Here is a 25604-nt window from a genome sequence, read left to right on the forward strand (position 1 = left end):
CTTTCATCACACAGCATGTGGTGCAGACAATGAAGGAACAGGAAGTGGAAGTGAAGAATGCATTAGTAAGGAGGAGTGACATGGGATGAGGGGAGGAATGCAGCTCGAGTGCTGATCATCTTTGATGAAGCTCCGCACGAGACACAAAAGGATGAGTCAAACCGAAAGCCTGCTCCATATTCAGCCGTAAACCGTGCCTACTCACAGCGTGCTCGACACATTCCGACATTGTGTTCATTCATGCACATTATGACAATAAAACTGAGCGTCTCAGAAGTCTGAGGCACCAACAGCCTACACGTGCAGAAGCAGCGAAGAGAGGAGCTGAAAAACAACTCATCACCGCCTGCCTGTCATCTATTTCCCTTCATTTGTTTCCCAGAATGAGCCAAATCCCAAAAACCTTCATGTGTAAAAAATCTCATTTTCTGTCTTCTCTTTCATTCTGTCTTGTGCTTTATTGTATCTTGTCTCTACGCAGAGATGGTGTGCAAAATTTGTTTTAGCAATTCTAAATCTTTACATCATGCTCTGTGCTCTGATGCCAAAATATTGCAGAAAATGGCAGCATAACAAGCTGTTCTGTGTCCAACTTTCAGCGTAAACAGTGTGAGGATAAAAAATCCAAATGCAGAAAGTTGCTTGAGAGGGAGTGGAGACTTATTGCAATTCCCACTGGAGGATGTTCAAAAGAGCAGCGCTCTGACACCCCATGTGCTGGGTTTGTTGCTTTCTGTTTTAATCTCGCCTAAAGATATATGTTTATCAAAGTGAATTTTCAGTGTCTGTTTTCAAGGCTCTGCTGAGGCTTTCAAATCACCCAGGACTCAAAGGAGCAGGCCAGAACATGAAATGATGAGCCCATCGCTGGCTCACACTTACGGAGATGTAGCAACACAGAGCAAGAGCAAACCGGCACAGAAATGTGATGACTTTGTGGTTGTTGATATGAAAGCTTATATTGTGTGAGAGAACAAATGTAACTAAGCTCAGACAACAAAATACACAGGGTCCCCTTCAGCATCTGCATGAGGCAGAGAAAAGTCTAAAGTAAACCTCATGAGGAGCAATATTTAACATTCACAGCAATGACTCTTTATGACTCATCAATTAACGAGCATGAAGATATGACAGAAACGTTGTGACAAGGCAAAACTGTTTTGCATCTCAGATGAAAGTGTTACCTCAAAGGTTATCAACTTAAAACAAACAAAAACAGCTAGGACTAACCAGGGAACTTAATGCACTTGCAAAATCCACAAAGTCACAAAAGTGTCTAGTTCATGCTGTGTCATGTTGTCATGGTTTGACCAGTTGCTGTCGTGCCAGTTAGGTTAACACTGAAATCTGCTGTTCGCTAATTAGTCAACTTATTTTCAAGGCACCAACCTTATAAATTCTAAAGTATTGCAACAAATTAAAGCAACATAAACACTCTACAATCAAGAACAGTCAAGAAAAGCTAATGGAGGAATTACAAAACAGAACAGAATAAAATCAATCTGTGGTGGGAAGTTAGCATTCTGTGAGGTTATTTACAGATACAGTATACATTTGTTTTTTCATGTCTTGACTTTTTGTTGCCACTTTTGCTTTATTTTTAATTTAGTTTTTGATGCTGATGTATTTTATTTTTCATTTTCTTTTGTTTTAGTTATGTTGTTATTTACTTTTGGGTAAGATATTATTAGTTTAAGTTCATACTTCTTGTTACTTTTAATTAAGCTCGTATCAGTTTAAGTGTTTTTTGTTTGTTTGTTTGTTTGTTTGTTTGTTTTGTTTTACACAAGATTTCACTGAGTACCAGGTAGAACTATGCAGAGTGGAGAGTCCTATTGATGTATTGGTAAGAGTCACAGTGAAAGCCATAAATCAAAGGTTCAGCTAGGTAAATGTCAAATAACCCAGTGTGCCAATCCCTCTACATAGAAAAGTCAGTGTGGACCACCCATCAATGACCTAGGTCAACACAGGGGTCTGCAACCTTTACTTCCATAGGAGGCATTTTGCCTCAGGTCACAGTTTCAAAATCTACTTCATCTTCAAAATAAAGATAACAAAGTGAATCAAATTCTATTCCTATTTTTAAAAACTTTTAAATTTCAAAAATTTGAGAAAAAAAAACAACTCAGTCTTTGAATTTTGAAAAATTTTCACAACTCTATTTTTTTTATTTCTAAAAAATTGCAACAATTCCCATATTATTCCTGAAAACTTTGTACAAAACAAACAAACAAACAAAATTACAGGGAAATACAAAAAAATGTATTAATATAAAAAAATGAAACCTCAAAAATGTGCAAATTTGCTGAAAGAAAAACAAATGAAAAGTTAACAAATGAATAAATTAATTAAGAAAATATGCAAAAATTCTTAAAAATTGAAATTTCAAAAATTTGCAAAAATTTCTAATTTGAAAGAATATTTGAATTTGGTCAATTATTGTGGTAATATTTCTCATCTTATTATGTTTTCTTGTTTACAAATTTCTTGCCTTACATTAAGCATGTACATTAAGCAGGCACATTTGCAGTTTAACAAATATGTTCACACAGAATCAAAATCTCCATTTTCTTTAATATTTGTCTTTTTGTAAGTATCTCATCTTACTAGGGATGTAAAACTTGAGGTCAACCAGTCAGGTGGCTGGGTGCAGTGAAAGTTGGTGGGCTGTAGATGTTGTAGGCGGCAAGGGGAGAGTTATCAAGCTTTATTGCAGGATGTGATGCATATTTAGTTCAACAAAATTTTAAAGCATCATTTTATTTAGTGTCAGTGCCTTTAATCATCAATTAACTCTGTAAGAAAAATAAAAATTCTTGAAACAAAAAAAAATCTTTTTTTATTTTGACGCATTTTAAAGCTAGAGCCACCGCAGAGGAGTCAAAGAGCTGTAGGTTACAGACCCTTGCTATAACAAAAGCTTGGTTGGAGATAATCCAGTCAAAATTATCCAAACCATCAAAAAGAGATTTTCTCCAACCAAAGTGGGCAGAAAGTTTGACAATCAAAAAGATGTGCATTGATTCACCATCTGTGTCAGCAAAATAAACAGGATATTCATTCTGAAAAGCAGCATGCTTCACCAGCATGCATCAATTAGAATTTTAATGTGAACAAAAAGCTGTATTGGCATCGAAAATGTTTCAGGGAAAGAAAGCTCTGTGAAAGAGTCCCCTTGAATCAAAATAAGTAAGAGTTGTAACTACTGTTGTTAAGAGGTTGAGTCAAAACCAAGTATCATTATTTCAGTATTTTTTGCTGATGATGACGGGAGTTCTTGTGTTTTTGAGTGTTTTGGAGGAGCTCTCAGTATCTCGTCTGAAGTAGAGGACAGCCTATAGGGACAATTACACCTGAGCTGCTTTACTTTGCCACCAGTGTGACCCCAACTGCCTGTGTAACTCAGCGTCGAACAAGACCAACTGCACACTTGAATGGAGTTATGACCTTTTAGCACCCTGGACAGCGACTTTAAGAGGCTTACACTCGCAGGTACCTTGGACAGCTCCTGAGCGTAAGAAACTGACACTTGTGGGAGGTGACAGCTTACAGAGATCCTCAACCTCTGTTTCTTTTGTTAGGAAGTGTGAAACTCAGCCTTTCCTTTGTGCATCTACATACTGTCATCATGTCACAGACTTCCATGTCAGATCCTCAGAACTTTCAGACTCCCTTAATCTCATTTATAATGTCAAAACTTTTTTCTTTTTCCGCCTCCCCACTGTGTCATCTGCACCACAGCTCTGCTCATTGTGTTCATATCTTTGTGAAGTATTTTAAGTCTTTTAATTACCTTTATCCCTTGGTGTCAAAACCCTGTTCTGTAGCTGTCTATCACAGTTAACATGATATGCCAGCAAGACTTCTTGTGCTATATTTAGTCACACCGTGACAAAAAATGCTAGTTGACATTTCGTTTGACACAGCAACATGTACATTATTTCCTTTATTATAAAGATTTCTGAAGAAAAAAATATGTATTCTCAAAAAGTTACTTTGTGGCTTGGCAAAGAAAATTAGCCTTATCATTTCACCAGCTGTTGATATTACTGCAGCAAAGTCCACACGATGTGCAGAGCTCCCAGGTGGTTTTCTGCTGTGTTTGATTCAATCTCATCTTCTGGTTTTCCTGTAATCAGTAATAAGATTTGAGTCTCCAGTGAAAGCTGGAGCTCAAAAGAGTCGAGACAAAACACTGGGGTGAAAATGTGAAAGCAGTATGAGGGGGAATAATACAGCTCTGTCCTTAAAGGGGCTGTGAGGAGTTTCTAAGTGATCTTGAAAAAGTTTCCCTTCTAGATATATGCCTGATTAAAATCCAGCTCCAATACTTTAGGTTACAGGTTATTTCAAAATGCTGCTTCACACAGGACCGGATTAATTTACAGCACGTCTGGGTCTCTATGACAACACCACAGCAGCTGACAGAGAAGAGATATCTGTGTTTTTCTCTGCTTGAAACAATTCTGTGATTAATTTTGTAGTGATGGTGGACACAGGAGCCTACCTGTTAGACAGAAAAAGAACAGAAGAGCAGAAGAAAGCTAAACAGGAGAGTGATACAGCCCGAGCTTAAGGCTAACACAGGGGGCTAAGGTGTTTGTGATAATGTTCATTCCAACCCACATGCAGCAGTTATTCTGCAGTGGTCTGTTCAAACGTGAGAGTCTGTCATTAAAATGAAGATTGAGATACGTTAGCTCTGATTGGTGATGACTGACAGGACATAACCAGGATTCATTAACGCTACACATTATCCACACATCTCACAGGATTGAACTGTCAGAGCTCTGTATGGATGGCTACTAAACTACTGTATGAACTGACAGTTTGCTTGTTATCACGTTAGCCTATGGATAAGTTGTAGCACCGGGCTGCTAATAGCACTACATTTAGCCGGCTACAGATGTACCGAAAGAACAAATAACAGTGCTACGTAACTGTACTGATGAATTCCTTACCTTGCGTTGTATGCGGTAAATAGTTGTCTCGAACAAGGAAAATTTGTTCCAAAACAAACACACGCCTGGTTAAACGTCACATATTTACAACAGTGCGTGTAAGACTCCAGGCCAGAAGGTGGCGAGGCAGTCCAATTAGAACAGTTCTTCCTCTGGCATTTTTAAAACAACCTGTTTTTGGTGCACACTAAACACAAAATGAAAACCTTACTGTTGCGTTTTTCTGACATTGCATGCAACTATACACGCACACACACACACACAAACACACACACACACACACAGATATATATAAAAATATATATATATATATATATATATATATATATATATATATATATATATATATATATATATATATATATATATATATATATGTTTGTTTTTTAACAGACCCTATGATGACAGGTTTTTGGCACCACGGTGACTGAAACATCAAAGCTATTGCAAAAACTATGTTACAAATTATCTGAATGCTGTGATCATGCATTAATACATTTGTCAAATTTGACTTTTGCTTTCACTATTTATGTGTGTAACAAATTTCACTGTTTCATTACCAATCAGTAATATTTAAAAAAGCAAATCAAGATTTTGTGGATAGATTATGTTTAAATGGTCATAACAGAAGAGCCAGAATAGCCAAATAGCTCCATAATCCACTTTTTGTTGAATTATTAAGTACTCTGTGTTTAAGTTCACATCACATACCATCGAAACATTCACTTTAGCATGTATTTTTTTATTCATGAATGTCATTTTTGCACCTCATTTGACATGCAGTTGAAAGGCTTGTTGGGTGTTTCTCCCTGTTTTTCCTTGCAGCATGACATTTCACAGAAAATGTTTGCCTCAACACATCAATAATGTTGTTAATAATTCAGTGTTCACTGCAGAAAGACACTAGACGATAAAGTCACTGGGGGGTGTAGCTTAATTTTTTCAGTCTTTACAATGACCAAGTCACTTTTCTGATTGTTTAAATGAGGTGTGTTGAGAGATACAATCAAACTTGGAACAATTGTTATGTACTTGTCTGTAAGTAAGTAAGTCAGTCAGTAAACAAGTCAATAAGGAGCTCACACACATTCATTCTTCCACTTGCAGTTTACCGATAGGCTAGGTTTGCAGGTTTGCAGGCTTCATCAGAGAGCTGTCATTAGTAAAAGTTGCCAGCAAATCATATGGAGACATCCACTCACACACACATTCAGACAGGCAGTTCAGAGTGACCACTTAACCCAAGTATGTACAGAGCAGAAGAGAGTTCAAGTTGCCTTGCAAGGTAACCTGAGATCTCAAAATTGTAAGAGCTCATGGCTATGAACCCCAGAGTTTTCTAAACAAAATATTTGCCAAACCTGACATTCAGTATGTTTACATGGACGCAGCAGCCAGACTAAGGTCATAGCTGGATCATGAAGTCACAGAGGGGGATCTAGTTTTGTCTGGGTACACAATCAGAAAAGAGAATAGGATGCAACCTCGCCCATTGAAACTGACTTCTGTTCGAGAACGTCTCAGCCTGCTTAACAGGCGGTGCTTTGTCCTTGTGTCCTTTTTTGATAAGCGAAGCCAGGTGAATATAGAACTAGTTTTGGTTCATCCAAAGACAAAGCAACAATCTAAAAGTGATGGCTGAGATGGATGCAGCTGTTGCTTCTTATGTTTCTTACATCAGAATCAGAATACTTTATTGATCCCCGAGGGGAAATTTCATTTCAGTTACATCCCTTACAAGACATATTAGAAAACAAACATGGGGAAACACAGAAATGGGATGAACCCAGGAGCAGCCAGCTACCCTGCGCCCCTTGCAATAGATATGACAAAACAACACTGGGAGAAGAGAGGGGGAAAAAGGTCAATTCCAGACTATTCCCAACAGGGGGCGTAGTTTGAGATCAAGAAAAAAAAAACACCTCAGCATATAAGTACATAACAACAGATAAGAACTCGAAGACTAGCACAATGCATGTTTGATGTGTTGGAGCACAGCTACCCTATTTGTCAAGGTCACCTACTTCCTCTTCCAGGTGAAATTTTCTTGCACTGTATCAAGACCTGCTTAGTCCTGCCGAATCCAACAGCAGTGTGGAAGCAATAGCATTACCTAGGTGTGCCAATCAAGCTATGCTTTGTCCATTCTCGGTCTGACTAAGCTGTTTACATGCATCTTAATAGTTTGCTCTTGTGCTGACTAAGCTCATAGTCCTAATGTCTTAAACTGCATGTAAACGTACTGGTTGATGTTTGGCTTTGACTGTCTTTAAATTAGCTTATTTTAAAAGTTGTGAAAGTAAATCAGTTTACATCAGGTGATGGCCCAGCTTCTGTAACTCTGGCCTGGTCTAATACTGGTTTCTCCACAAAGGGGACGAGCTGACCAGGACCTCCCTATTCACAAAGTACCTCAGACGAAACGAAACAACACTTCAAAACAAAACAAAAAAACAACAACCTTTTATTAATTTTCATATTTAAAAGACAACATCCACACACTCAAAATGATGTTTCTTTTTTGATTGCTTAGTATCTTAAACTATCTTATAACATTAAAAACTTTATGAACTTTCAGGCACATACAAAATAAAGACATAAAATATCGTTAAAGATTAAATCAGGCATTAGCTCAGTCCAAAATCAAAGCAGTGTCTAAAATGATTCACTCCTGCATGGCTGGTATACAGTAAGAGGCACTGTTTAACCTTCTCTTTTCTCAAAGTTGCTACATTTCAATGAATTGAGTTTTCTTTTTTCAGGAAATGTATCTGTCTGCGTGCAACTTTTCAAGCATAACTCCTTTATGTGAAGAACAAAATGTTTAGAAATGTAAGTCCAAAAGTTAAAGCTTCATGCCCACAGAAAAGCATCACAATAAAAAGCTTTTGAGAGCACCACAAACTCCACTGAAGTACCACAGACTAGAGATCCTTGAAGAGTATACACTCAATATGTGGTTTTAGTCTGAGTCCTGCCTATGACTCAACACTAAGTCAATCATAGTTCACGGACTGGCACCATTCAGATGTCGAAAGGTTGGAGTAGGGTGAGGAGGAGTATTGTTCAAGACCAGGCCACCACTGAGAAAGCTCTCGTCTAAAAACATATGACTAATACAACCAACAGCGGAGTAGTGAATTTTGCAAAGTTGTGGCCAGACGTTTGAGGAACTTTGTCTTATTTCTTTTTTTTTTTTTTATCAACAACATCAATACATTTCTTTCAAGTTTAACAGGTTCTGCTAAGAGAAAAAAAAAACCTCCAAGACATCGCCGTCTGCTGAACTCCTATTCTTCAAACAGAGCAGACATGAATCCCACTGACGCAGAGCAGGACTCTCAGGAGTCTTTATGTGCAGGTTTCTCCCGCTGTGTTGCTCTGGCCACTTGACCTGCAGCAGCACAGACTAAACAGGTCAGTGAGAAGCTGCCATAGCAACAGCACCTCATTCTTGTGAAGTCCTCAGGGAGAGAGACAGATACAGATGAGGAAGAGCTTTGAAAGAGAATAAAAAGCAAAGCTGGGAAATTTTAATAAGAAAGTTTTAATTACCATATTTGTTCAGAGGAAGGAAGAGAAATAGAAGAATAATCCAGACGAAGTGGTAAACTCAGGGGTAGAGGAGCAGTGGTGGGGAAAAGGAGGTATGGGGGGGGGGTGGATGTCCAGGAGAAGAAAGGAGAGGGGGCAGGAGTCGACAGGGCAGACAGCAAGAATCAGAAGGAGGAATGGCTGTCATGTGCAGGAGCTGCTCCTCATGGGAAATGATAACGAAGCGAGATGCTATCTAATTATATCTCGCTTACTGAATCGATTGGAGCCAAAAACAACTGCAAGTGCAACAGGCGGGAAATCTATTCCCAGCACTGCGCTCAGCGTAAAAGGCATCACGCTGCAAAATTGAAATCATCAATGACCGTCAGCGAGGTCGGATGCCTGGTGTGGATACTGGCAGCCCAGCGGTGATCAGGGTCTTATCCACACATCTGCTAGACACCAATCTTGTGCAAAAAAAAAAAAAACCTGGAAGCGCTCCCAGTCCCTCAGACACAGAGAGAGTGTAGAAGCAAAACAAAACCACAGCTAATCCATTATCTCACAGCAAGTTTCTCAGCTGTCCACTGTGTCTGGAAATCTGCAGAACAAAAAAATAAGTGACTAGATTTGTCTTGAGTGGCTGTGGAGTGTGTTTAAAGTCAAGGGGAAAAAAAGAATACATCTCTGACAGCTGACAAAAACAACACCCATACATTCTCCTGCACAACTACAGCGTTAATTAGCAGCAGTGAGGCCTGTCTGACATCATTCAATTATGCAACGCCAGGCTGAGGACACATCTGCTGCAGAAAATCCTCAACATGTCCTGTTTAGGTTAATAGAGTCAGCTCCGTGTGCCAAACATGTATCAAACATGAAGTGGCATCTTTTCCCTGGGCTTCATCAAAAAGCCACAGTGAGCCACGAGCAGCTGCCTGTCTCACAACTTTGATGTTTAATTCATTTTCTTGGTAGCTTGTAAATGTGTCTTTTAGAGCTATGGAACATGAAGCCTGTGTCTCTTGGTGCGGAAACATATGAAGTGGAAAGGTAGAGGCTGTCAGGGGCTATAGGTGTATAGGTGTGTGTGTAGGGGAGGGGGTTGTATGTTTTTTCATGCCTGTTTTAGACACTCCTTGGATTTCTCCACTCTCTGCAAAAGCTTATACTCTACTCTGAGCTGCATGGCACAGATTCATTGCTGTATAGCTTGAAACAGGCGCTCTGACTGACAGATACCTCTTTGCAGTTAAACACACTTCTTTGTGGATGAACGACCTGGCAAAATTTACACACTCGCCAATAAAACTACCAACTACTGGAGAGGACAAGACACAAAAAAAATTAAGATCTTGACTGTCCAATAAACATACATCTTAAAACACCATCACTGTAGACATTATGCTATGTCAAACTAGAAAAGTACTCAGAGAGCGCAGACCTCTGCCAAGCATATAGTCCTACTTTAATGTTATACTCCCTTTCACCAGACTGTCTGCGACAATTTGGTGTTAGTTGGAGGTTTGTACGATAATTTGTTACCTGACAGTGTTGAAAATTATGATGACCAAGTACATATTTCATATTTGGATCTTAGTATCCAGAATATTGTCAGGATCTGGATCGTACTTTTACATCTGTCAAAAATTGGTGGAAATATGGTGACCTTGTCTTGTATTGTTTTGCAAAGCAATTCAACCATTTATCATGGAGTTGTATTCACATATGGTGAAAACATTCCTATCTCACAATGATAAAGAATCCTTTTAAAAAGTCCTGGGTCCAGACAATGATCCGGATCACCTCCGAAATTTAATCACTTCCTCCTCAACCCATTTTGAACATTTCCTGAAAATGTCATCAAGATCAGACAGACAAACTGACCTACAGACAGACAAACTCTCCCAACAACACAACCTCCTTGGCGGAGGTAATAATGGTGCAAGTAAGGGATGATGCATAATGAACAGGGCCTGTTAGCATCTCTACACATTAGGGATAAAAATGCACAGTTTTACTGATTGTGAAAAAAGAAATCAATCGGCAGTATGCACAAGTCAAGTTTACACCCCAGCAGAGCATTACATGTAAAGGCAGTTGACCCCTACATAGAGGCGCTAACAGCAGGACTACTGCAACTGTTAGGCTGTTTTAAAGACTTTTTCCCCATTTTAGTCCTGACACAAGGAACAAGTAGCTGAATGTTTTCTTCAGATAAACATTAAGGGACACTAAATGAAGACTTCAATCTTAATTTTACTTTTGCTGTCACTTGCAAAAGTAAAAGTACTTCTTAGCATAAATGTTGCAGCCATTATCTGAGGCAATGGTTGTTCTTTTGAAATTTGTAGCCTGTTTATAATTCTTCCTTTAAAATGCCTCTAAAATGTGATGGTTTTGAAAGTTGTAACATTGAAGGCCACTTCAATTTACTTCAGGATTAATGAAGTCATGCTTTATCTTTTTTAAAAGGCTAGTAAAGAGTTAGCGGGGTCAAAGGAACTTGTGTTGCATGCTACCATTTTTACAACAGAATATTTATTGAGTGTGTTACCTCCCCTCATTGCAGTGAAGCAAAGAAATAATGTTTCCAGTTCTAAAAACATTGTTAAAACAGATGGGTTGGTGTACAAATTTAAGAAACACTTGAGGAAACCTATCCTTCAAAAAAGTTTGTGCAATTCAGCAGTTTGTCAAGTCAATCTGCAGCCTCAGACCTCGAAAAGATTAACAGATTTCTTGTTCTGGTCTTATAAAACCCATTTTTATTTCCATATTTATTCTTTGGCTTTTAACCCAGCTTGAGACCCTGCTCATGTTTTAGTGTCTTATAGTTTGTTATTAAATTATTTTAGTAACAACTATTTTACCACGTGCACCTTTGTTTTATTGATTTATTTGTTTTATTTACTTGTTTATTCCTGCTTTTCTTTTGTGTACAGCACTCTGTTTCAGCTGTGGTTGTTTTAAAGTGCTTTATATGTAAAGTTAAGTTGAGTTGAGCTGAGTTGAGTTATAGACACATTGTAAACCTCAATAGGAGCAGGTATGAACACTGAAAAACATGTCTGATGGAGCCTGAGAGTTCACTTTATATTGACATGCATCAAAGGATTTGTTAAAGTTGCTCTCAGGGGCCTTATAGTAACTGCTGATAGAGTTTCACAACACACCCTCCGTCTACCCACTGGAATAGCACCGAGCAGTAATTAGGCTCATATTAACGTGTTAGTACTCACAGAGAAGGGGTGGTGGTGAAAGAAAGAGCAGGGCTAGATGGAGAGGATATGTATAAAGGAAAAAAATAGGGAAAGGCCACTCTGTTTGAGCGATGGAAGAGGTGAAAGCTGAGAGACGGAGCGAGGAGGTGATAGATGAAGGGAAAAGAAGAGCCCGCCGCTGATGGAAGACCGCTGATGATGAAAAGCTGCGTTCAGTGGGCGAGTACGGACCTGTTAATGAAAGGGAAACAGGAGCATGCATTCCCATCGTTAGCCCTCATTAGCCCCCTCTCTGGGGGGTCTGCTGTGAATGCAACAAGGAGGCGGCCGGATGGAAAGAGACGCAGAACAGACGGAAAGAAGAAAGACAAACAAAAGAGTGTGAGGCAGTAGGGTATGTAGCCTTTGTTGTCAATTTTTGCATGTAAAGATTAATCACAATCGTCTCACATGCATCTGTTGCATGTATGCATGGCTGATTTGCTCCTAAAGGAAACCTAAATACATGGAAACAGCATACATATATTAAACTACTTTTATATATGTGTGTCTATATGAATCCCAGAATAGTAGTGTGACTAATTATCTGCTGAAACACTGTATTAGTTGCATGATTACCGAGCTCTTCTGTAGTTAATTACATAGTCTGCTCTTGCTTGACCTCTGCCAGCATGATACATTACTCTGCTTCTCCATCTCACACCCACTCACCCCCACATCACCCCATCCTCTCCCCCTTTCTTTTCTCCATCTTTTTAAAAAGTTCACTTCAGCTTCCTTTGAAAAGTCTGACCTTTTTATACCTTATTCAAACTATCTATAAAACATGGCTTTAAAACATCAAAAAAGAGAAGTCCCTGACGATAAAATAAGCATGACCCACTGCCCCAGTTTATTCAACGGTTTTCAAATGGTGCAATGCCATTGGCATTCTGGGTTCACCAGATTATTTTACACTGTTTTTAGGGGTCAGTGGTTCAGTTTCCTCAGCCGAGGGTAAAAAAAAAAAGGTTACAGTGTCTTTCTGTGGTTGGAGTCCTGCTCATTTGGGTAGTATTTCATGATTTTTCTGCTTCTACCACTACCTTCAGACAAAGTTAACAATTTGAAACCCCATTGTGGTTGACACGGGCCACGTGCTATTACCAATCCCATCCATTGATTAGAAGTATTTTTTTTATCTACACAGTCTGATAAATGGTCACAAGTCCATAATATGTTTTATCTTAAACCCCAGCTCATGGTATGAGCTGATCTTGTGTCCGACTTTCTGTTCAGGTCGATTTTTGTTCAGCTTGTCATGTGCTGAGAAAATGTACTCATGGTTTATCTGTGGCAATGCAGAGCAGAGAATGGCTCCAGAGAGGGAGCTGAGACCGCCCGCAGTGTTACCTGAAGAAACATGAAGAACTGACTGGAAATGGTAAAGCTCCACAGTGGGCAGAAATGACATGGTGTGTACACTTCCTGAGTAGATAAGCAGTTGCACTTTGCTAAATCCCAGGTCCAAATGTGTTTTCTTTACATGCTTTTATTTGGACGTAGACAAAAGGTACATTTGCTTGATCCTGAAGTTACAGGCATTTTCTCTAATGCTGCTGTGTTGCTGTGCTGCTTTCTGCTATTTGCAGAGAAGGTCGACAAATACTTTGGCAGCCTGCCTGGGTACTGTCTAAGTGAAGGAAACAGTGGACGGTAAGGAGCCTTCACCAAGTGCTCAGGTCAGCTTACCTGTTACCACCAACATGCAGTTAATCACATTTACACATAATAATATGACTACCAAAACATTTGTCACATGTAATGTTGAAGAGCATTTTATCTGCCATGCATTCCTCTAATTTCCTACTGTGTAGCATGTTGACATCATCACAGAAGGATCAAATAGCCATACCACACTTCAAATACTTAATATCAACGGCAGATACTAGACTTAAAAAAACTCCACATAAACACAGGTGACAGCAGAGATGTTTCCTTCATGTCTTATTTAGCCTTTGAGTACTATCAGCATATAAGGGATGGCAAACCATTGGATACTTCTGGATTTTGCTTTTGCTCACACTGGCTGCTCATCTTCAACTACAGGAACTCTTTTTGATGTACATTCCAAAAAGGGACATTCATAACATTAATGCACGTGTATATGACATATACATACATACCTGATCAGAATTTCAAGATCAGTCGAAAAACTGTGAGAGTTTAAATTTTGCACTGTTGGATCTTAAAAGTTTCTAAGTAGAGTTTCAAAATGCAAAAAGAGGAAATGGGGTGATTAGACTATTCAATGAAAAACAAAACTTTAACTAAAACAGGCTGTTAGTCAGCTGATCAAGTTTAAGGCCATAGCTCAGATTTTTTTTTGTTTGTTTAATTAATTTTTTTAAAGCACCCAGTGATCAGGAGCTCCACCGTTCTTGCTGATCACTTCAAGAAGTTGTTTCAGCGTGCTTGATGCAAGTGTGCCCAGGAGGCCAGTGGGAATGTTGCACCAAGTGGTGAAGACGTTTTTTGTTCTCAAAGCCCTTCTCTCTCAAATTCCCTCTAATGGTTATTGGGTTGGAATTATTCTGCACCAGTAGAAAACTTAATTTGCCGAGGATTATCCTGTGACTTGTCAGACAACCAATCAGATCCTTTGACCTAGCCTAGTGTAAAAAATTCACTAGCCTAGTGAATTTTTTTAGAGGGGTGGCTACCACTTGACTTTTCAGTTCTATAACCCTCAGGATCTTTTAAGAAAATCATGACTGTCTTACTGCGACCAACCTCAGCAGTGATGGTGCAATGTGGCAGGCCTTGCTTATGCAGCTCAATAATCTGACCATGTTCGAAGGGAGAAAGCTTTTTTTTTGCCTTTGCCTTTAGGAGGTCATGGTAGCGTGATTACCTGACAGGGAAATGACACTGAATGACACAATTTTGTGCAGGTTATGGCTTTCAAAATCTGTGGTTTTTAACTTTGAATCTGTTGAACAGCCTATTTCAGCTTAATTGTTTGCAAAAAATAAAAAAATAAAATAAAAAAAAATGCTTACTCAAACTTTTTCTCATCTCATTTTTTCTTTTTTCTTTTTTTCTTGCATTTTGCATTTTGAAACTTTACTCAGAACCTTCTTTAGTTCCAACAGTGCAAAACATAAATTCCTGCAATTTTTCAACTGGCCTTAAAAATTTGATCAGGTGTGTATTTATGACCCTCTTCTGTTTAAAAACTGCATCATAATACTTCTTTTTTAATCACAATGGTTTGAATTTTTCCTTGCATAGACTGATTGTTGTTGGTTTTATTTCAGAATTTTAACCACTGATTAGATATTAAAGTTAAAGTTGTTAAAGTCAGCTGAACCATTTTGCTTGAGTGACAGAATTTTTTCATTATTCTTTTGAAGCAGTCTCTACACCTGTACAAGATTTTAAACTAGGCAATGATTTTATGATTTTTTCTCTTTTTTTCCACCAAAGTATCAGAGGATTTTCTAAATAAGCAGACCTGGCTGTCTTATTCTATGACTCAAAATGAAATGCTAGCAATAGATGCAAATTCAGGTTTTCATTTATTAGAAAAGTTTGGAAGTTTAAGCTGAGTCACTTTGAGATCCCTTGACAATCAGTCTAAAGTAATTTTCTTCTATAACTTCTACAAGCTTGTGAAAGTTTAATATTTTTTACATGGTGTTTTTCCTCAGCTCCAAATTCAGCAAGCAAGCAGAACCTGCCAAGGCTGTGTCCTGAACAGGCTTCCTCTTGTGTTCACCCATCCTTCAAACTGATTTGGTATGTTTCACAAGGTTCAACAGCTCATACTCTATCCCAGTGAAAGGGGTATCGGTGTCACCTATCAAACTTATTTTGGATCAAACTGGAAAAGAGAAAGAAGAGAAACTTTCAGAAACTAAAAGCCAGACTGATGTGTTTGCAGAAAGCTTTGCTGTGAAGATGATTCTGATACACTCTGGTCCATATACTCGCTGAGCTAATGGTTGCCTAATGTTATTTAGTTCAGATCAAAGTGCCACGTAAGCTGAACATGGAGTGAATTGCTCTAAGGTATTGGTAATGGCTGTTTGACCTGAACCTTTCAGAGAGAAGAAAAGCGTGTCCATGATAAGTAGGCACTTCTGGAGCTGGCACTTTTCCAGTTAAGTGTCTCTCAAAGCACTGGCAAAGTTCATTGTACAAGCATAATGTCACTCTGAATACAAGACAAGTACCACTCTATAGCAATATATAGCGATAAACCAACATAATGTACGGCACAGGCAGGTTAAACCATCAGGAAGCCTGTATGATAAAGGTGCAGACCAGGGCATTGTGTCGTACTGATAATGATACCACGCTGTGCTTATGTGATGAAACATGCATGCAGAGTATTCATGTCACCTGCCTATGGTGTGAAAGTCATGGGTGATACTGATGATTTCAGCAACTTTATGTGACCTCAAACTTGTGCCCCACAGTCAATTAAGTACATACAGTACATGCAGTACTTTAAAATGTTTGATGATATAAAAGTAAAACAACTGCATCCATGAGTCCATATGGATATTTTATAAGGTGTGTGCTGCCCAACCTGTTGGCTGTCGACCTGTTCATGCAAATGTTAAAGATGCTTGTAAAGTAAAGCAGAGGAGGGTTTTTGTTCTGTATGAAGAAAATAGTTTGGAAATGTTCCCAAATAACAAAACTGTTGTCTCATTGGGTTGATCCTGAGATGTATTTTTTATCATTAATAGTCACTGATTGATTATTTGCTTAGTTTTGATAGTTAATCTTTATTTATCACATTTTTAAAAGTGGCTGCCGCTTATCGAAAAGGTTTGTAGGCTCTGCAGCGATTTGTGTTGTTTGTTCGTAAACACAACATTCAAACTGGGCTCCTCCTCTTTGGCTCAGTGCCAGCAGCAGCGCACACCCACAGCTTCCAACCGAAGCTATGTGAACACACTAGCCCAGCAACCACCTGTAGCATTGCGTTTCTACATGGGAGAGACTTGAGAGCCTTGCACCCGACTTGGCATGTTAGCACAAGCTAATCACAGGCATTTGACACAAACCTGGTTAGCAGAAAGCCAACTCATGTTGCTCTTTGTCCCATGATGCTGAAAGCAAGTGACAGTTGAGCCAAACTTCACCCTAGTTTAGGAAACCTTAATCTGTTTGGTCTTTTGTTTCACTTTGGTTGTGTTTTTCTTCCTCCATGCTACGTCCACTAATGTAGCCACTCAGGATAGCTTGTTCAACTTGCAACATGCAAAGCACACTGGGTGCTCTGTGATTGTCTGATGTATCCAACACTTAATTTCTACCCAAAACAGCCCTGAAATAACCAAAATATCAACATATAAGCAGAGGAAGGGGTTGAGGCAGACGCAGACAGTGACACACATGTATAGAGGACCATAGGAGATGATCAAGCAGGATTATTCCTATAAAAGTTGGGATTTCATTTTCCAGAAAAATCCTGCAGATTCTACCTTAAAATTCTTCAATTGGGTTGTATCCATAGGTCAGCTGGTGGTTCACACACTCCAAAAAAGCTCTTATTGCTTTTATGATGCCTTGAAGCTTTAAGCTGGCAGCTTGGGTCATATTTGAAATCAGTCTGACAAGGTTTATTTCAATTTTGAGCAGTACACTGTGCCCCAAGTGAGGGCATTTTATCTCTGTTTCAGTCAGTATTTGATTTTTGCATTGAATTCACCATGGCTAATTATGTTGACAGTTCACACAATACCCCAGCAGCAAGCAGTGCATGTGAGACCAGTGGTGGCTCTAAACATTTGATGGACTTTTATGAATTGGATTTAATAATCACAGAGACTAACAGGTTTTGAACACCTTTTTTTTTAAACTGTGGAGTTATAATAGCAACAGGGATTCATTTCTTTTGAGAACTGACTAGATGGCTCTATTGAAAAAGAGAACTTGTATCAAAAAATGTGCATGAATACATTTTTTGGACCTTGAACTAAGTTCAAAACTTTCAAAAATGAGCTATGAACATGAATTAGTTTATTTTCATTGGTGTGAACTGAACTTTGAGATAGCTCTTTTTTTGTGTGAGCTGACACAATACAGCTTTCCATACAGTCAGTTAATGCCAATGTGAAAACAAACAGTAAGTTATCTAAATCTGAGAGTCCAATATTTCTCCTTCTACATCCAGCCTGGACCACAGACTATAGAGTGGCCATTTACCATTGTACGGTTTTGAAGCCAAAATACCCCCATCACAGGCGCAGCCATTGTAGCAGTTGCACAGCCAGAGTCTGCCTAGTAGAGACTGTGAGGGATTCTGGGGTAATCTGAGTGCAGCTGGGTGACAAAAATAATATATATATTTTTTCTTTTGAGTCTAATCACTTTTTTACACTACCTCCCGACATATTTTGCAATCCCCTAAAAAAATACACAAGGAGAACGGCAGCTGTCAATCATCCTTAAATGTTACGTAAAGCCTTGTTTTTAACCTCCTACAACTAATGAAAACGAAAATTTTCAGAAAAAAAAAGGACTTGGATACAAGACAGCCAAGTGATATCTTCAAATCACCACAACAATTGTGAGAAACATTTCTACGAGGAGTATTAATTTTGACCACAGCCCATCTGGAATGACTGGAGAGACAGATTTTTAACCTATACTGCAGTCAGCCACCAGGGGTAGACCCTCACTTCGAGCCGAGCAAGAGGACATCCATTTTTATTACAGTCTGTGGTCTGGACAGTTGAATATGCCACACCCATTACAATACCAAGGCATGTACAAATGCCCCAATGTTTTTCTTTCACATACCAAGACTGAACCTTCACATCTAAAGTTCATCCAGTGTAAATCATCAAAGTGTCGTCCATGAAATGAACCCTGTCAGGATAGTCTGAACCCATCAATCCTCCAAATCCCTGAACATAAAAAGCCTCAATGTTTGAGAAAAAGTTAAGAACTGTGCAGGTTCCCCCAAAGTAAGCTGTTGCAAAGTAGGTGGTTGTCAGCATTTAACAGTAGGAAGATGTTTATGAGGGTGTGACATATTTCAGGGGGCGGGGATCAAATTATAACGAGCCAAATATGCAAGACCCACTTTCACAAGCAGCAGGCTCACTGTGTTAGTAGCTCAGTCTTAGCATGAATATTTGAGCCTCTGCTTTCGATTCCTCTCTCTGTTATGAATGTTTCAGCATACTGTGGTGGTGATTGCTCTAATTCTAAAAGGAGGTGAGCTGATTTCATTGGCCTTTACTGATGCCAGACCTTCACATGCACTTAGTTGCAGACACTTAAGTGAAAATCTTTTAAATTGAGGAGCCCCTTTGACACATCTGGACACTTTATTACCAAAATTCTGCCTGAGCGTGCGCCTTCACTCACAAAAAAAGAGGCCAAACCAAGTTTAATAAGATCACTCCTTCCAGCCATTGAATCACAGCAGCTTTCTCTTTGGAGCTAATGAAATTGGGAGCCATTTAGAGGCCAGTTTCTGTAGTCTACTTCCTCAGGTGCAAACATATAAATAAAAGACAAGCCCCTTCTTTTCCACCTCTCCATCGACTCACTCTGCCAATCTCTCTTTCTCAAAGCTCTTTTCCTCCACAAGCTTAGTGGCTTTGGCTAGAGCCACAGCTCTGTGCGATTTTATCAGGTAAAAAAGAGGAGAGATTTTCATCTTCTAGTTTTCACAGGTCTAAGGTGTAACGAGGAAGGAAGTGAAGTATGGGAGTATAGAAGGCCACAGACGGGCAGGTAGGGACAGGAAAAAGAGGCCAAAGCAAATGAGATGTGGATTGTGAGAAGAGTCGGGTGGAAAGAAGTCAGGGGGAAAAAAAGAATATAGTTTCCAAAGGATGGGTCAGAAATTGGCTGGACGTGTGGGTTACATTGACTTGAAGAATGCAATTAGCATGTGGGGTGGTTTGTGTGAACAAGGTTGTGTGGGAGAGATGAGACAAAAGGGAGTGATAGAGGGGGAGAAATGGAAAATCCCTGCAGGTACATAAAGCCACCAGGGAGCATTGCTGAGAAGAAAGAGGATAAAAACCAAGGTGATTGACATTCACTTTAATCCACACCTCACCACATGTCATCCAATTTTTACACCTGAAACACGGAAAAGAGCTATAGAGTAGCATGCAGACAATGAAAGTGGACAGCAGGGAGAAGAGAGGGAAATCAAGAAGCAGAGACGGAGAAAGAGGGAAGATATCAGAGACAGAGAGGCTTAATGCATCACACTGGTTGACATACTGAAAGAAATTGCTCGGGCTGAGAAAAACTTCAGACTACTTGGGATTTGAGGCAGAAGGATGTATGGAAAATAGCCTGAAGTGAGGAAAAAATACACACAATTACAAACCAGGGGTGGAAAATACGTCACATGGGAGCAGGGAAAACAAAAAAAGAGCAGTAAACTAGTGGTTACAGTGCTGCCAAAGAGCAGAGCAGCTCATTGTGCACGGTAATTATTCCACTGCTAATGATGCTAACCCTATCTGAGGAGCTCCATTGTGTTTAATTTAGGACATCAGAGAGCAAATGAGAGGCGGCGTGCTGATGCTGTAGATAAGCCACCCAGGAAAACAAAGGAGTGAGACTACAGCGCATAAACGGTTCACCTCAAAGTGAGAAATGAGGCACGAGAACATGTAGGGCAGTACTGGACCAGCAGTGTAAGTACAATCAAAAATTTGATTCATATTTAATCTGAAAACAGAAGTTAATCAAAGTTTAACAGTAAAACAACCCTAACTTGATAAAATACGTCTTTTATCCGTTACATCATGACCGGTTGAAGAATTTTCATCTGTTAGCTAGGTCATGTTAGCAACCTCTCTAACTCTCCTAACATCCTTCATTTACACGGAAGAGACTCAGGGAAAGACTGATTTTTAAAATAAAAGGGCCGAGTTGAGTGTGGCCAAAAAAAACAAAAAAAACAAGAGCAATGGTTGTGAGCAGCAAAACTTGCAACACCCCAGCTGAAGGCAGACATCCAGGCAGGGCTGTTACACACAAGCCCTCTTCCTCTTTGTTGCAGTCCTGGACCATGACCATGACCTCAGGCAGGCCATCAGCAGGCAGGTCAGGACTTAACTTCATTCAAACAAAGAGGAAGTTCAGGTGATTCCTCAAATTATTTCAATTTTTATCTCTCTTTTGGCTACTCCACGTCAGCCTTGGTAGGCTGATAACGCTCTACTCTCCTGGATGGTATGCAGACAGATGCTCTACCCCCTCCTATCCCGCACCTTCTTCCTGTGAACTTGTCTCTGGATCAGAACTCTTCGAGGTCATCTCCTTGTCATCATCAGACGGCACAGACACTGTTGAGTCTTGGTGGGATGAAGTCCATGGGCTTACACATACACACCCATGAGGCCATACGGCACACTCACTAGCTTGGACTCAACGCCTTCTTTGGCTCCATTACAATTCAGCTGCAGAGGGTTGATGCGCCCCCGGCTGAGCATATTTGTGCAAGTTTTCAAGTTTTTGTCTGTCGTTTTCATGTTGCTTATATGCTGAGGTGTTTTTTTTTTTGTTTTTTTTTTAATCTCAAACTGCGCCCCTTGCTGGGGAATAGTCTGGAATTTACATTTTTTTCCCTCTCTTCTCCCAATGTTGTTATTTTATTCCTATTGCAAAGGCAGCTCCTAGGTTAATCCCATTTCTGTTTGTTTTCCCATGTCTGAGTTTGTTTTCTTTTATGTCTTAGAAAGGATGTAACTGAGATGAAATGTCCCCTCTGGGATCAATAAAGTATTCTGATTCTGGTTCTGAATTGGAAATTATTTCTAAAAAGTATTTTAGTAGTTACTCAACATGTGATATATTTTCACATTGACTTGATACGTTTCATAATCAAATACAAAAGATCTTTTCTTAGTTACTTAACCACAGAAGAAATTAACAAGTTAAATTTGTGAGCGAACTACCATTGAATTGAATGCACTTTGAGGCATTGATCTGCCTGATGCATGCTGCTAATGGATTATGTTTTCACCATCAGAAACGGCATACAAATGGACCATTTTCATCGCTGATGGCTGAATGTATGTCCCTGGTCAGAAGGTGCAGAACCATTGCTAGATGGTTAACCAACCAACTTCTTCTCCGCACTCAAAGACTTTGAACAACACTGGCTGTTGCAGAGCCTTCATATATAAACAGAGTGGAAGTGTGCTTTAGAGGGTGTAGAGCAATTTGAGGAAGGCTCCTAGTTTCAGGCACACACTGAGTTTACCATATTCATTCCTCACAGGTGTATACCAGTGATTGATAGCGTCAGTGCTGCAAAATGCAGTTTTCCGGGGCTCTGAGCTTACTTAATGTTTATCCAAACAACATGCTCATAAATATCCCAGCATTTAACTTTGTGAGGGCACTATAACTAATGGCAGCCTAGTTTTGCCCATTAATGTTTTACCTTAACCTTTACCTGTACAGTCCTACATATGGCCTGGGTATCAATTTTTCATACAGCTTGATGTTTTCTATCTGATGCTCTTTGCTTTATATATAGAAAGAAAAACTCCATTAAAAGCCATGAAAGAGGTGTAAAGTGAAACAGAGTTTCAGCTGGAGAAGAAAGAGGAGAAAGGTAAACACAGTAAGTAAGATGTTGTTCTTTGATTCCTCTGATATCTCTTCTTATAAAGGCTTTAAGCCAACTCTGAACCAGCTAAAAACTTATCTTGAGGGATCCTTGCCTCAATCCCTCCCTCTTGGCTGAGTGGGCAGGGTTTGTTTCTAACACAAACACCTTTTTCTCACTTTCTCTGTTTTCTCTCCTTCTCACTCCTTCTGGTGTGACCCTTGTTGCAGAGGCTTTTTCTCTAATTAAAAGAGGAGAGAAGCTGCCAAGCAAATGTGGTGAAACTGCAGACTGCTGAGCTTCCCAAGCATGTGTGCATGCAAACACACACACACGCGCACACACACACACACACACACACACACACACACACACACACACACACACACACACACACACACACACACACACCAGATTGCACATTGATGCTCTCCACCAAATCTGTTTCGAGAAGATGTTGCCCCTGACAAATCACTTAACCCGACCTGTCTGCATACCCTATACGAACTGTATCCCCTATAGAGAAGACTGATAAGATTTGAATTCCATCACTGCTTCCTCCTCGCCTCAGGCAGTGTAGCCATGGTGAATCCTGGGCTGTTTTATCTCGTTAGCAAGTTGGCTGTGTCTGCTACCAGTGCTTGAAAAGCTTGAAAATATAAATGTACAGTGCAGTAGCTAAAATAGACGTTAACACACTTAAAAGGAGACTCAACTGATACGTTAAAAATTAACGGATTTATCAGAAAGCAGAAAACAACATATCTGTGTTACTACATCAATGCAAGTTTCTCTGAAGTTGAGAACTCGAAGAATGATTCATTGGGGGTTGAAGATGAAGGTCTTTCTTAGCTGTGGAGCCTTTGATCAATTCATGAGTTGATGGATTTTGCTCTCCAGTTATGTGTTTATATTCCCGCCTTACCACTGTGAAGACTTGTTTGATTAGTGTGAGTGCGCCATGCTGTGGTACAGAACACTTCCTTGGCCATGAAATGGTTGGGTGAGGTGAGCTACAGCACAATGTGGTTGCTCATGCAAACGCAAAGGCATGCTACCTTGACATGATGCATAATTTATTCAACATTTCTTATACAGTTGTTTGAACAATGTTGGAAAAGGGTTGGAAACTACATGTGCTACATGATGATCTATGTATACAGGCCCAGTTAGGTCTAGAGCAAGTCATCAGGAGGTTAAGGAGGGGGGGCTACGATGCTTCATCATGGTACTGTGCAACTGAGCAACTTGGCCAAGTGTGGTGTGCAACTGTGAAAGTAACATCTGAATGCTCTACTTGTTAACCTTTTCTTTTAGAGCGTGGTTACACTGGCCTTCCATTCCCTCGCTGGCCAGTACAGGCTGAGGCCACACTACTCCCGTATGAACCAGACTTTGGGCACATGCATGGCCCGCCTACGTTGTCGTGAAGCAACTGTTTTCAAGAAGCCTGGTCCCATCAGAGTTTGCACAATGAAGAATACAGAGAACATGGCAATGACATGACTTACGTTTTGACTTGTGTTATAGGTCATACCCTTGTTGTGAACACGTACTTGTGCTTGAGCATGAAGAGTAATGTGCTGAAGCACACCGCTCTGAAAAGTGCAAAAGCAGTCACACTGGCTAGACAAACTGGACTTTAGGGTTGAAGCATGCTCGTGGCCAGTGTGACCACACACTGAGGGACTTCTGGAAAAATATCAGTCAATAAGGGGCCGTTTACACAACAACTGTTTCAGGGTGAAACGCGAAAGTTTTGTTGCATTTCAACCTCACGTTTACAGAAGCTGCGTTTCAGCCGACCTAAAACTCAAACTTTTGAAAACGAGTGGAAATTTTCTGAAACGCTGCTAACACCGTTGCCGTGCAAACAGTAAGCAGACATTTTTAGTGGAAACAGTGACGTCACTCAGCTTCGAGTGCATACAACAGGACAACAGCACCGTTGTTATGATTGTCGCGAACTACCTTGTTGTGCTTGTGCTGCTCAATCTGCTGAATCTGCTGTCTTTCAACAAAGTGTGCATCTGTTACTCCACTTTTGAACTGAGTATTTCCCGATACACCAGATGATCGGCTCAACTCTACTTCCGTGGAGATCTCCCTGAAACTGCATCTAGACAAGACAGTTATAGCACCACCTACAGGCCTGGCATGCTTACTACAGCGTTTTCAGTCTATCTGCGTTTCTGTGTAAACGAAGATATTTTTTTCCACTGTGTTTTTGCTGCGTTTTAATTTTCAGGTGAAACGTGTCGTCAAACATACTTGTACCATCATTTTAGACTTACAAACTCAAACCTCACTATCCTTCTCTATCCTTCAATCATATATTGATACCAGATGATAAGTGGTCAGTTCTCTGCTGTGTTATGTGCTGCTTAAACTCTGCTTCTTCTTGGGGAAATGTTACCCATTAGGGGCCGATGTGGGAAAATATGTTAGGACTTTTTATGCCAGGATCAGGATCTGGGTTTTATCAGGATTGATATCAAGACTATTTTGTAAAAAAAAAATATTTTAACCCTGAATATTCAGTGTTTCTGCAGAGTGTACAGAGCTTTAGCTTCTACAAGTAGCCCATGCAATGTCAAAATATAGTTTTTTGAGATCTTACTGGGGCTGCATGGTGGCGCAACGGTTAGCGCTGCAGCCTCACAGCAAGAAGGTCACTGGTTCAAATCCCCACCTTGAATTTGCATGTTCTCCCTGTGCATGAGTACCCCGGCTTCCTCCCAAAAACATGCTCACCAGGGGTTAATTGGTCACTCTGTGTGTGTGAATGGTTGTCTGTCTCTGTCAGCACTGTGATTGACTGGCGACCAGTCCAGGGTGTGCCCCGCCTCCTGCCCATTGACAGCTGGGATAGACTCCTGCCACCCGCGACCCTGAACAGGATCAATGGCACAGAAAATGGATGAATGGAGATGTTACTAGATACACTTTGTTGCACTTGACAAAAAAATAAATGTATATGTAACTTTGAACATATTTTATTTTGGTTCCATTATTAATATATTGTAAAATTCAAGCTGGGGGTCATATGGAAATGGACCTGAGGCCACAGTTTGCCCTGGCCCTGGCTTTGCACCTGCATGCTGTAGCATTTTATTCTGAAAACTCAACTGGATTTCTTTTATATTGTTTTGTTATTGCATTATTGCTCTACAAGACTCCAACCTGCCAGATCTTAAAAGGAGCGTGAAAACAACAGAGCTGAACTTTTAAAAATGTTGACTCTTTCCTCTGCTAATGAGTAAGATGTTGTTTTGAACATGGAAT

The sequence above is a fragment of the Halichoeres trimaculatus genome, unplaced genomic scaffold, assembly GCF_033239565.1.
Source record: "Halichoeres trimaculatus isolate MK-OKI-2021-1 unplaced genomic scaffold, fHalTri1.1 fHalTri1_scaffold_14, whole genome shotgun sequence".
In the NCBI taxonomy this organism is placed as follows: Eukaryota; Metazoa; Chordata; class Actinopteri; order Labriformes; family Labridae; genus Halichoeres; species Halichoeres trimaculatus.